Genomic DNA, 12325 nt, shown 5'->3' with positions numbered 1-12325 from the left:
AAAAGCAAGCTCTGGGTCAGCCTCCCCATGAAGGAGGTTAGGACTGAGTAACTGCCATGGTGCCAAGGACTTCTGGCATCAGGTTGGCTCATAGGACCTTAGACTCCAGGTTCCTGGACCTTGCAGAGCTGTTCCTGAGATTGTTGTTTTGATTGTCGGGTATCCAAACACCCTTCCTACTGGGGGACAACCCCAGATTAGGTGGAGCACAAGGGCCAGCCAGGACGTGGGCATGTGTCAGGGCTTAGCCAAGCAGAGCCACAGGCACGAAGACACGGGGAGAGGTAGAGCTTTCTACGATGGCCTCAGTAGTAGAGGTGAGCCTGGAGCAACACACCGTCTGGCATTCCATGGCAGTGTTCGGTCAGACGGTTCTGGGACCAGAGTCTGGCTGTGCTCTCACTGTGTAGCCTCCCTTTGTTCCTGCCCACCCTTGGCACCTGTTTTCCACCTTCCCACAGATTCTCATTAAAGCTCTCCTTGGTCTCCACGACTTCCTGCTGTCTGCCACTAAGAAGTCTGACTCCCTGATCTCTGTCAAGGGCAGGTCTGTACTCAGCTTGGGAATTCCAGAGATAAGGGCTTAAGCATAGAGGTGGCCGGGAGGGTGCTTCTGGGTAAGGCAGCCTGGAAGGACACCCGGAGTGGCTTAGAAAGCTCTTCTCGAGGAGCCATCCTACTGGTAGATATTAAGTCTAACCATCTGCCTTTTTTCCCCTGTCCCCTCTGTCTGTAAACCCTTCCCAATGCCCCAGGCATGCAATTAGGTACTATTTTTAAAATCAGCTTTTATCTAAGCATCTTATGGGTTATCTCTGCTCCCACAGAGGTGCAGGAAGCTCTGATAGCACACTGATTGCACCCCACTTGATGGGGGCAGCCTGGGAAGTTGAGATGGACAGGGCAGCTCTCTCGCCTGCCCTGCCGGGGGGTTTCAATGCTTATCTCTTAAGTCTCTGAGATTTTTTTGCAGTTTCCCCACAGTATAGAGAGTGCCCTATATCACAGTGCTGGTGTAAGATGGATTTCTTACTTTCTTTTTTTTTTAAACCATGCTTACTCGGGCACTGAGGAATAGAGTTCCTGGCTTTTAAGGGAAGGTGCCTCTTGGACTCTGAATAAGGCCATTTCCTCTGCAATTAGAGACTTTGGCCCGAACAAGACCTTTTCCAAGAAGCCATAGGCCCATATTCTGGTATTCAACATTTCATCCCTCGTCCTCCCACCCGTCCTCTCTAGGGTTCATAGGGTTCTAGAAATTGAACACCACCATGAAACAGTCACCCAAACTCATTCTTCCACTTTACAGCCTTAAGAAAATGAAGTTAAAAACACAGACCCCAGAAACCTTTAGTGGCACTTTAGAGCTAATATATGTGAAGGGCCTTTTCCAGAAGGAATAATAACTAGAAGCCGCAAATAAAGCACTGAAATAAAGTCCCCCTTTGAATTATGCATAAGCAAAGTAAATTAGTAAAATCTAAATGTACTTTAAGAATAGAGATTTGCCATTTGCTGGGACTGGGGTTTATTTCATTATTGAAAAGGAAGGGGAAAAACAGAAGTAATAAAATTAGTCGTACTTAATATTGAGGACAAACATGCTTCACATTTTTGATGATCATCTCTCTAGTCCATCAGTATATTGTCTGAGCTGCGGCTGGGTTAAAACTGTCATTAAAAGGAGAGTTATCTTATTTGAAGGGGTTGATTGTCTCTTGAGCTGAGGAGATGGCAACATGAGGATTGATTTTTCTTTCTTTGGTTCGTTTGTTCATTCATTTGTTCATCATGAAGCCCCTTCTCTGCCTGGTACTGAGGAAAGGATATTAACACAAGAACAGCTCCTACTCTTCAGGAAGTTTTCTTCAGTATTTAAGAATGGTGCCTCTTGTCATACTTATTCTTCATTTGATGGCTAAAGATGTTTAACTCGTGGTTCTCTTTGAATTTCAAAGGAGAGTCACTGCTTCCTGTTGGGGTAATCAGGGATGAATTCATGGGGAGCAGTGATTTGAACTGGGTTTTCAAGGGTAAGTAAGATTTTGATAGGTGGAAATGCGCAGGACAAAGGCACTTCAGGGGAGAGGGGAGAATGGGGAGAAGCATCTGGGAGATTCCAGTAATATTTACTCAGGAAGAGAATCCTTTGGAGTAAGATGAGAAGAGTAGTGTGGAGCTGCCCAGTGGAGGCCCTTGAATAGAGAACAGAATTTTGTTCTGGGGAAGTTGGGGCAGGGAAGCCCTAGTTTTCTTTTCTGTCCTTGAACCTTCTTGTAGGAATTGGCTTCTCTGCTTTTCGGTTGATGGGCTTGGTTCATGAAAAACTAGAGAGCTTGCTGTTGGATTCTCCCCCTTCCACCTTCACGGCCTTTGATAAACTCTGGAAACTTCCACTGTCAGGAGCCTGAGGAGCCAGAGCGTCCCTGAGGGGAGGCTTCCCGTGCGGAGAGCCTGTGTGGCTGAGGTCTGACCACACGGCAGGCCTAGCGCTGCTGGTCAGTGTGGGTCAGCGATGGGGGAGAAGTCGTGAGCAGAACGGGGCATGGGCCAGCAGGCAGATGCCCCCGACCTTTCCGTCAGGTGAAGGAGTTGAACTTGCTTATCCCTGGGATGCCTTCTTTCCATGCTTTAGTCTACCCTGCATTTGTCATTTTGGTGGGGAGCCCCTGTCTCATTTGGCATGGGTTTTGCAGGTCTACAGGCTATGGTTTGCTGAGCTCCTTTGCTAGTGTGAAAAATCACATTTCTTTTTTTGTTTCTCTGGATTGCTTGAATTTTAAAAATTTGAGCAGTTTTCTAAATAGCAAAGTTGAAAATCTCAAGTCATCTTAGAGGCTGTAATTCTGTAATTTCAGCTCCCTAGCCTCATTCCTGACGTTGATCATCAAGTCTGCTATTACACTGGATAATTAAAGGGATGTGGACATCAGGGAGAGAGCAGGCAGGGAGTAAGATTTGAAGGGCTTGATTAGTCTTCGGTAGTTCACGTAAGATCAGCACAGGATACTGTTAAAACTCTAAATTCTGGTACTCTGTCTCTGGGCATAGATACTCTAACATTCAGAGGTTTTTGCTGCCCTTTGAAAGCTGTCAAACTCCATAACCCATCTATGGGCATTAGCTCATTTTATCTCAAAAGACCCTTATAGAATTAGCCCGTTTCTCCCGAGGAAGCACAGTTAGGAGGATTACGTATCTGCTCTAGGCCACTCACAGGTAAGGGGCGGCGCCTGGTCTGGATCTCTGGGTTTGCTTGTGACCCTTACACAGTCGTACCTCCCTCGGAAAAGTGTGGAATGACACCTTCTTACTTTGTGTCTGGGAGTTTTCTTTCCTGATTTAAACAGAACCAACTCTGTAGAAACTGCTTAACCTCTGGAGGTTTGGCCTACCTGCGAATTTTCAGCAAAGGAAGGACCTAGGCAGGGTGGCAAGTGAGGGAAGATGATAAGAGAGGAAAAGCTAACCTTTTTCTATTCCTCTTGTATATCATGACATTTGAAAAAACTCTTTGAATTTATTTTCTTAAAAATTTTTTTCTGATTTAAAAATATAAAGAAAATTAAAATAATCTATTATCCCTCAATCAGGAAGAAACACTGCAAAATTTTTTTGTGTGCTTTCTCTTATTTCTTATTTTTTATTACTGAGCCACTTTTCTTTCGATGACGCTAAAAAGGTTGCACACTTGGCAAGCCAATTCAGAATACAAAACATTTTTGTTAATTAGCTAACTATTGCCATATTTGACTTTTCGTTCTCTCTTGTACTACAAGGAAAGATCTTTTCTCTTGCCAAGTCTTGCTGATTCATCCCCTGCTGTATCTCTTACAGTCTCTCTATGCCCATTGCTACTTCTATGTACAAGTCTTGTTACCTTTCTCCTCTTCCTTTCCTCCAAAACTGCTCTTATCAGGGTTACCAAAGCCCTACCTGTTAATAATCCAGTGATGTCCAATTTATCTATTTGTTCCTTTTGTTGCTTGTGCTTTTGGTATTATCTTGGTACGAAGAAACCGTCAAGGTCACAAAGAGTTATGCCTATGTTCTCTTTTAAGAATTTTATACTTTTAGTTCTGACATTTAGGTATTGCACAAAGGCATTTATTAAGGGGGGTATTTTATAGAATTAGGAGGGTTTGAAGAGATGGACTGTAGCTCAGGCTTCCAGGAACAACCTTCCAGACCACATTATAGAGATGGGCTGCCGAAGAGCTGCTGTCTTAACCGTGACCGGAAAGCTGCTGCACACCTCTAGCCCCAGGACCATCCCACCTCTGCCATGGTCGGCACCAGCGAAATGGATGCCTTGTGCCCTTCCCCTCTTCCCAAGCAACTCAGAGCCTCAGTCTCCTCATCTATAAACTGTGAGTGCCATCTACCCACAGGGTGTATTTAGTACATTTCACAACCGGTGTGGCATAGGCACGGCTCAGTGGTAATGGATGTGGATTGTGAATCACTCATTAGGACTTACTGGTGCCAACCAGCTGCATATCAACCCTCTTGACAGTATTACAAGAATTAAATGAGCTTGGCACAGCAATGCCAAGTGGCAAGGGTCATCCCGATGGTCCTGGGATGCCTAGAGCTTGCCTGGTTTGACTGAGATTACACATGGTGCCAGCGGTCAGACTGAGGTGGGAATTCTGTGAATACCCCCAACAGCTTAACGAAGAGTGAATGCGCTCACACAGTTAGAGCAGAAACTGGGGGTGGTGGGGGTGAGAGGTTGGCATCCTGGTCTTGGTAACTCCTGCATCTGGCTGTCCACCTGAGCACAACGCCCGCACGCAAGAAAGAGGGCTGGGTGGGGTTTGAGTGCTCAGTCAGGGAGGAGGCTGCTCCGTTTCTCAACTGCTATTCTAGGGAAACTGATGGATGAATTTGAGTCCAAGAGGTAGGAAGGGAGGAGAATCACTGGGAGCATTAGGCTTTGGGGTGCCCTCTGCACGAGAATGCTGGGCACTAAACCTGTCTGAGGCAAGGGTGTGGAAAGGAGCACACACATCGGAGACTGGAGTCCACAACCTTGGAAGTTTAGTGGGATCAGTTAGTAAAGCAGTACCCTATGATTAATCACTTCAAACGCATCACTTAAATCAAGGAGGATCATGGCGGACAATGACCGTTTAATTTAGCTGCTTAAGGGACATTTGGAACCGTGCGCTGTCAGGAAGACTTGGCTTCTAAATCCAGGCAGATAAAGGTCCATTAGGTCCCCAGAGTGGAGGACTTGAGATCTGAGCCAACTCAGCAGACCTGATGCACCTGAATAGATGAGAAAAGGCAAAAGGACATATATCATAGTGAAGTGGGGTCACTGAGGGTTTTTTACTTCCTTTATTTTTTAAACGTCTTCTTACTTGAGGTCCGAGAAAAGTGATATTAAGAAAGACAGTAACTGAATACAAGGTTGTTAGAGGGAATATTGCTATCGTGTTTTGTGAGCAAATGAACATGTTATATAAGCAGCAAGTTATAAGGGCTGTGCAAAAAAGAGCAGAGTTTAATATTATCAGAAAATAAAGCTTACAAGTGAATATACCTGATCATATTTAATGAAGCTTGTAATCAAGGGATATTAGAGCTATAAAGGACCTGGTCGGTTATTTGGTGCAGCCTCCTCATCTGAGCAGACGAGAGTAAACGCAGGACTCGGGTGTCCTGAGTTTACACCGTCATGAGGGGTGGAGCAAGGATTAGCATTAGGCCACACCACTCTGTCCAGGCCCATCCACTTCATCGTTAATTGTGCTGCAGGAGACCTTAGCTGTAAAATGGACACGTCACGTTTCTGCACTGCAACTAAACAGACTTCGGGGAGGTAGCTGGGAGAGGGAGAATCAGACTGAGCCAGGGTTGCTCAGGAGATCCTGAAAGGCTATGGATTTGGAACCCAAAGGGCAAAGCCTCCCTCTCCTCTGAAAAAGGGTGTCTGGAGCTTGGGCACCTGCTTGCCCACCCTTTGCTCCCAACTGCCCACCCAGGCAGCTACCGAACTTGGAGACAACCTGGCTTAAGAGGGCGAAGGGGTGGGTGCACGTTAGTCAAGGGAAGGAGTGCTCCCAAATCAGTCCGTTCCTCCTGGTGACCATCCTTCATTTCACCATTTAAATACGCAGCTCCTTTTTCTCATCTTTCTTACTGTCTTTTGAATGGATTGCCTTTCCTTGCTTGTTCGCTTGTTTGTTTTCTTATTCCACTTCCCTCTTTTTACTGATCGGGAAGTTAGACCCCCTATTTCTACTTTTTTTAGTGTTTGTCCTTGAAACTTTTATATGCGTACTTACCAGTACAAATTTAATCAATATCTTAATTCTTTTTCTGTAAAAATAAGGACATTCCACCACTTTTAACTCAGAACCCCTCTCCTTACTTCCAAGCTATTGTTGAGTGTTTTAATGTCTTTTTTAAACCCTAAAAATTAGAAATTGTTATTATTTTATATAGTTAGCATTTATATTTACTTCCGTGTTTACTAATTTCTTTATTCACAGTCTTTTCTAAGCCCTGTCTTTTCTTCTGAAGTATATCCTCCCTTTGAGTGCAGGTCCTGTTGGTGGTAAACTCCCTCAGTTTGATTGTTTCACCTGTGTTCTTGAAAGGCTACATAATTCTTTGTTGACAGTTATTTTCTCTCAACAGAGATTTTCCCACCTTTTCGTGGCTTCCTGTGTAACCGTAGGCAAGTTAGCTATTGGTCTATTTGTCATTACTTGTAACCAAGATGTCTTTCTTCTCTGGGTGCCTTTGGGATCATCTTTATCTTTCTTGTTTTGTGGTTTTACTGCAACAGGTCTAAGTGGGGATTTTTTCTTTTCATTTATCTAAGTGCTTCTTGTCTATGTAGTGATATCTCATGAATTAAAAAAAACCTCTCTGCTGATATTTCTTTACATTTTCTCTATTATTTCCTTTTGAATCAGACATCTGTTACACCTCATTCTACCATCTCTCCTTACTTTCATATTTTCTATTTCCATGCCTCTATTTGCTTAATTTTGGGTAATTTCTTTGGATCTATCTTCCAGTTTGCTGCCTTTTTTTTCTTTTTTCTTTAACAGTATATCTAATCTGTTTAATCCACTCGTCATTTTTAGTTTTAATATTTTTCCTTTCTAAAATTTTCACATGAATCATTTTCAAATCTTTCTGGTTCTCTGTTTCTTGATCCTTTTCTGAATCCATCTTCTTTAAACATTTTATACATAGTAATTTTGTTCCCAGTAGTTCTAACATCTGAGGTTCTTGGAGATGTAAATCTATTGTGTTTTGTTTTTCCTGACTCCCACCCATGTTGCTTTATTTCCTTCTATATTTGGTAATTTTTTTACCGAGGAATAACATTTGATTGAACTTACTTTGTTTCTCCAGAGAATTTGTGCTTGCTTCTGCTTGGGTGTTAGGTAGTGCTACCAACCTGACACCACTTTCACCACTTTGTTTTAATTTATATTTATATTTTAAAAATATTTATTTATTTACTTATTTATTCATTCATTCATTTTACTTTTACAGATCGTAACGGGGAGGCAGAGGGAATAAGGAAAGAGAAGAGACCAGTCTGGCAAGAACACTGGGCACACTTGGGTGGGTCCCTCCTGCGCTATAAGAGTTCATGCAGTGTGCATTTAACTGTGTGAGCAGTAGTGCCCTTACAGGCTACTGATGCTCGGGGAGGAAGTGTAGAGCGGAAAAATCAAAAATTAAATCTGAAGCTCTTAAATGTTGTATCGGTTTTTGTTTTTCTGGGGGGATGGAGATGCTGTGAGCTGCAAAATAGTTCAGGGAGTAGATCGGCAGCTAGGCAGGTAGTGGCACCACGTGATCCTGCTGCTGACTTTGAGCAATTCTTCACGCTATTTGCTGGCCTCAGGATGTAGTGATGAAACCGTCTGTACACGGAGCTTACAGCAGATGGAGGGGGTGTGAAAGAAGCCAGAAAGGCAGCGTACCTGTGCGAGAACTGAGGGCTTTGGACGTAGTCGTACTGGCCATGAGGAGCCACAGGTTGTTCTAGAGGAGAGGAGAGTTATAGCCAAATGACATGAGGTGGAGGAAAGGGTGTCCATGTGATTAATAAGAAAATAAATCATTATGAAGGAGAAAGGCATGTCAAATGAAGATATTAAACTCCGCCTAGAGGGAGTGCTGTTTCCATCCTTCGCGCTCCGCTCCTCCAGGAAGCCTTCGCGGATAGTGCCCCGCCCCTGCAGGCCCCTGAAGACCTGGATGGACCAGGTCCCAGGGCTGCCTCCACTCGGCCTGTCTCTGGATCTTGGTCTTGCTCCGGGGCAAAGGGAGGCCAGGGAGGCACGGTAGCTGCAGTGAGGCAGGGGTCCTGGCAGCCTCAGGAGGTGACCGCGGCCTGGCCCTGGGATCTGGGCACGGGTTCCCGTCTGGAGGGGACTGGGCCTCACCAGCTCCAGGGCTAAGAGCAGAGAGCAGAGTGCCCGTGATGGCTGTCCGCAGCTCATCCTCTTGTTTTAATTTTTGTAGTAGAGTTTGATAGCATGAGGAGTGTAAATGTAACCTCCACACGAGGGTGAAATAAAGCCTAAGGATGCAAATTCTGAGAAAAAAAATTATAATTCATTTTTTTCCACCCGGGGTTATGATGGAGATAGGCTTCCTCTGCTGGGAGGTGAATTATTTTTCTGCCCTGAGTTCTCACAAAGGGTGTACCCCTCTTGAGGGTCCTGGCTCAGTGTGAGAGTCTGAGGTGCACCTCCTGCTTTGCATAGTCCAAGTTGTTTTCTCTGGTTCTCTGTGTGACAGAAGCATTGACCTTCAGGGCAAACCAAGCTTGTTTGTTTAGTCTTGTTTTTGGGGTTATTTTTGGTTTTGTTTTCCATTTACTGTCTACAGACCTATTCTGCCCTATTTTGCCCCTTGAACCTGAGTGATTTACCATATTTTCATTTGAGCTCAGCAGTACTTTATTTTATTGTTTCCCAGTGTTATTGCAATATAATTGACATATAACATTGTATAAGTTTAAGGTGTATAACATGATTTGATATATGTACATATTGCAAAATGTTTGCCACACTAACATCCATCACCTTTTATAGGTACAGGGATTTTTTTTCCTAATGATGGGAACTTTTAAGATTTACTCTCTTAGCAATATACAAATACTGTATTGTATATCTTTCAAATATACAATACAGCATTGTTAACTATAGTCATTGTGTTTTACATTAAATCCCCACAACTTACTTATCTTATAACTCGGAGTTTGTACCTTTTGACCACCTTCACCCATTTCTCCCACCCTCAGCCCCGGCCTTTGGCAACTACCAATCTGGTTCTGTTTCTGTGTGTTTAGTTTTTTTTAGATTCCACATATAAGTGAGATCGTAGAGTAGTTGTCTTTTTCTGTATGACTTATTTCACTTAGCATAATGCCTTCAAGGTCCATCCATATTGTCACAAATTGAGACGATTTCCTTCTTTTTAATGGCTGAATAATGTTCCACCAGGTATATATACCACATATTCTTTATCCATTCATCCACTGCTGATGGACACTTAAGTTGTTTCCATGTCTTAGCTATTGTAAATAATTCAACAATACTTTAAAGAGTATGTTTGTTGTAATTAATCCGGGATCTAGTATTCTCAGGGAGGGATTTTCATAATTGCAATCCATAATCCTACCAGAAGAACAGTCCCCACAAGTGTATGATTTTTCATACGCGACCTAATTCCAAAATTATCTTAGGTGGCTTACAGACAGTGGTATGCTAGAGTCATCATGTACTGGCTTAAGAGAAATTTATTGTTAAACTTTTAGGAATCTTGCAAGTCATTTGTTAAACACAGCCATCATTAAAAATTAAATTATATAAACTTACAATTAAATAAATTATATTAAAAATAAATACTCAAATTCATCTCTTTCTAATTATGTTTCACTATTACTTACACTGTTGAGGTTATTTACGTCCATCGTATCCGTGTGGTGAAAATGCTACAGAAAGGTGTCCTACTGCACATCTCCTCCTAAATCCACTTCGAGCAACCTCATGTTGGTACCTTGAAATTGGCCATAGTGGGAGTATTTACACCAGGGAAATGGGCACACACTACAAATCAACTCTTTATTTATTGCTTTATTGATCGTCTAGACTTCATATTGTGATGGAGAGAATGATAACAGTGCAGAGTAAACACGAAAAGTGTGTCATGTCCATAGTAGTTACATTATGAATAGCACAAAAAGTTGAGGAAATATTCTTCCACTATTTGGAAGCAAGTAATGAATTTAGCAAGAAAGTTGCTTACGTCATGAGGAATGAGTGGATTTCTGACACATGACATAGATCTTTGTTGTTTCACTTTTGACTTCCTTGTTAAAGTAAATGGAAATATCAACCAACATTCATGTCTAAACTCTTCTGGATTATTGGTTGCAACCATAGGTTAGCTGTGGATAAAGGGTTTGACAAAAATCAACAAAAGCATTCTATGAGAATCAACTGGCTGCAAGGAATTTACAGTAAGAAGTATCGTGTATTTTCCTTTTGTTTACTGTGCATTATACATCATTTATAGCAGCAAATTTGTCACATACATGTACATTCTTTTCAGAGAACCAGCTGTGGAACATTCACCAGCACACCTCTGCTCATAGGGATGTACAGATACAATAAGGTAAGATTTGAAGTAGATGAGAAAGAAAAAGGAACAGCAAGGAGAGGGCCCCACTAGAGCTGGAAATGATGCTAATAGACAATTTCATATTACAGAGGGCAGACGTAGGCTATGGTAGGCCACAGATTTGCCTCTAAGCTTCCTAGCACATCTTATATAAAGGAAAATTTGATCACGTACCGAATCTTCAGTGTTTGGGTCAGAAGTTGTGGTGTTTTTCCTAAACCAGGTCCAGAAGGAATTTTATCCTGAGGGTGTGTGTACAGGAACAGTGTATTTTTATAAATATCAACAATGTCCTTAAAGCAAACCCTCATTTAGAGTCACAGGGATGCTTCCGGGAGAGCCCCTCTCTGAAGGCTGAAAAATTCTTGCCAAAGTGTATTACTTTTTTTTTTTTTTTTTAATAAATTTATTTTATTTATTTATTTTTGGCTGTGTTGGGTCTTCGTTGCTGTGCACGGGCTTTCTCTAGTTGTGGTGAGCGGGGGCTACTCATCATTGCAGTGCACTGGCTTCTCATTGCAGTGGCTTCTCTTGTTGCGGAGCACGGGCTCTAGGCTCGTGGGCTTTAGTAGTTGTGGCAAACGGGCTCAGTAGTTGTGGCTCGCGGGCTCTAGAGCGCAGGCTCAGTAGTTGTGGCACACGGCTTAGTTGCTCCGCGGCATGTGAGGTCTTCCCGGACCAGGGCTCGAACCCGTGTCCCCTGCAATGGCAGGCAGATTCTTAACCACTAAGCCACCAGGGAAGCCCCAAAGTGTATTTCTATAAGAGACACATATTGAAGTATTTGTGGGTGAAATAATATGAACTCTGGGACTTGTTTTAAAATTCTCCACAGAACAGAGGAATAAATAAACATCTGTTGAAGTGACTAATCGAAGCAAAAAGAGCAAAATATTGGTAAATATTGGAGCTGGGTGATGGGCAATTGGGAATTCATTAAACTCTTGTCTACTTTGAGACAAGATTGAATCTGATTCATATGTTTCTTGTCTGTTATAACAGCTCCTCCTCCCTCTCCCCAACACGCCTTATCTCCACTTCCCCCTCCCTGCTATTCATGTGGTAGAAAAACTGGGTCTTTTGTCCTGCAGAACTTCCCACATTGTGGATTTGGCTGTTGCTTCCTCATGGTGACAAAAAGTATTACCTTAGCAGAGAAATCCATTAAAGTCAGATATTATCCTACAGGAGTGATACACGGGTCAGGAATGTTTTAGTGTAAACAAAAGGGAAGAGAAATGAGCCATCTGATCAGAGGAAAGGAATCACAATAAACAGGGGCACAGCCCACAGGGAAGGTGAGGGAAATGGGGGCTGAAAAGGAGAGGAGAGCCCAGAAGAAACACTCTAGATAAGCTTCATTTACTCCTGATTTCTGACTTCTTTGTCTTCCAGCACCTCCCCTTCCTTACCCTGGCACCTTATCCCTCAGGCAGAGTGGTGGGGGTAGGTGTCAGGGACATTTTCCCCCTTCTGGTTGCACTGTCGAGCTAACACTTAAGCAATTGAAAAAAGAGAGTATTTCTCTTGAACCACATGCTTTTAAAAAAGGACAAAATACATTTAAAATCAAATCAGTTTTGAAGAGGCAGCATCTTTATCATCTGCCATCCTTGGGATTCATTTCACATTCAAATAAATAGAAAACTACTTG

At 42.8% G+C, this 12325-nt stretch overlaps 1 protein-coding gene across 1 annotated transcript in view; it reads left to right on the top strand.

The window, feature by feature from the left end:
• Positions 1 to 11683, top strand: part of PHTF2 (putative homeodomain transcription factor 2) — a 154067-nt gene extending 142384 nt beyond the window's left edge. The window contains exon 21 of the mRNA XM_055085057.1: positions 10603 to 11683. The gene's annotated coding sequence lies outside the window, so the exon portion shown is untranslated. The remainder of the gene's footprint in view (positions 1 to 10602) is intronic.
• Positions 11684 to 12325: the final 642 nt, after the last annotated feature.

The sequence above is a fragment of the Physeter macrocephalus genome, chromosome 5, assembly GCF_002837175.3.
Source record: "Physeter macrocephalus isolate SW-GA chromosome 5, ASM283717v5, whole genome shotgun sequence".
Taxonomy (NCBI): Eukaryota; Metazoa; Chordata; class Mammalia; order Artiodactyla; family Physeteridae; genus Physeter; species Physeter macrocephalus.
Note: the sequence above shows the minus strand (reverse complement) of the source record. Positions and strands in the feature narration are given on the sequence as shown.